The sequence below is a fragment of the Frankliniella occidentalis genome, unplaced genomic scaffold, assembly GCF_000697945.3.
Source record: "Frankliniella occidentalis isolate FOCC.00 unplaced genomic scaffold, Focc_3.1 Scaffold137, whole genome shotgun sequence".
In the NCBI taxonomy this organism is placed as follows: Eukaryota; Metazoa; Arthropoda; class Insecta; order Thysanoptera; family Thripidae; genus Frankliniella; species Frankliniella occidentalis.
The window spans coordinates 158,615-159,782 of NW_026267264.1; the positions used below are offsets into that span (position 1 = coordinate 158,615).

The 1,168-nt window shown below is 61.6% G+C and overlaps 1 protein-coding gene across 4 annotated transcripts in view; it reads left to right on the forward strand.

Moving 5' to 3' along the window:
- Nucleotides 1-1,168, forward strand: part of LOC113209284 (Kv channel-interacting protein 4-like) — a 234,646-nt gene that overhangs the window by 112,812 nt on the left and 120,666 nt on the right. The window contains exon 2 of one of the 4 annotated variants that reach the window (XM_052270765.1): nucleotides 408-486. The exons of the other annotated variants lie outside the window; for them this stretch is intronic. The gene's annotated coding sequence lies outside the window, so the exon portion shown is untranslated. The remainder of the gene's footprint in view (nucleotides 1-407; nucleotides 487-1,168) is intronic. 4 annotated transcript variants of the gene reach the window in all.

Genomic DNA, 1,168 nt, shown 5'->3' on the forward strand with positions numbered 1-1,168 from the left:
CGGTGCCAGGGCCGGGGCGCCGCCGCAAATAGGCCAGTGTTTGAAGCCGGGCGATCGCGGGGGCTCGCAGTGCGCGCAGTCGAGTTGATGACGTCCGGTCCTAAACAGGGTCGGGCCAGGCCGAGGGCCAGGCCCTCCGGAGCTCTGCCCGGCCGGGGCCGGACCCGCCGCGGGCCGGGACTTGTGCGGAGGAAGTGTCCAAGCGCGCAAGAAACTGGAAGCCGCTCTCATCCCTTCCCCCACCCCGTCGCCCTTTAAGTTTGCGACATGGCTCCGGGGACCAAAGCGGAGCGCAGCATAAAGGATCGTTTTCTTCTAAAAGCACTCAAGTTTTTACTATTTTCTCCTTTTCGTTTAATAACGTGATAGTAATTTCGACTTTTTTTCTCTCTCTCGGCTTGTTTCAGGTAAGGACGCCAAGGACGGCCGCTGCTTGCTGCTACTGTCCAAACCAAAGCGGGGTGGCTGGCGTCATGACGGAGTGGCGTGAGTACGAACCCCGGATACCTGCGGGGCGGCGATTCTGGCGGGGGCCCCAATCCCAACAGGCTAGCGTCCTCTGTTTGACAGCGCGCGGCGGCGGCGGTGCCTGCTCTCCTGCGCGATACGGAAAATTGAGGAAAGAGGGGTGGGGAGAGTGAAATTGATACGGGAGAGAGAGAGAGAAAGGGAGATGGGAGAAGCGCAGGTGCGTGGCCGGGCTGCGGCCTCCGGGCTGCGGCGGCACACGGCGCCGAGGCGTTGTGTTTGTCCAGGTTCCTGTTTCACCACGGCCCAGAAGGTCGTACGGGTGTGCGGGGAGGAGGAGGAGGGAGGGTGTCGGTTGGCAGGCCCGTCCCGTGTGCGGTTCGATTGTCGCTAGAAAAGGGAGCCCGGGGCGGGCAGGGTGGAGGAGGGTAGCTCTTATCCACATGAGGGCGGGGACTGTACTGAGCGAAAGGTAAACAAACACCAATCACATTGAGTAGATCATCGAATATTTCGCGAGTTGGGTCGCTCTCATCGCGCCCTCCTCCATGAATAACGAGGAGATAAACAAGCCCTGGCCTTCTCAATGACACTGTCCTGTCTGGGTTTGCTCTGCGGTCCTGCCCCTTCCGAAGTTATCCGGCCTGCGGGACCGAGGCTGGGGTGCTGTGGCCGCCTGCCCCGCGCCCCACCATGCATG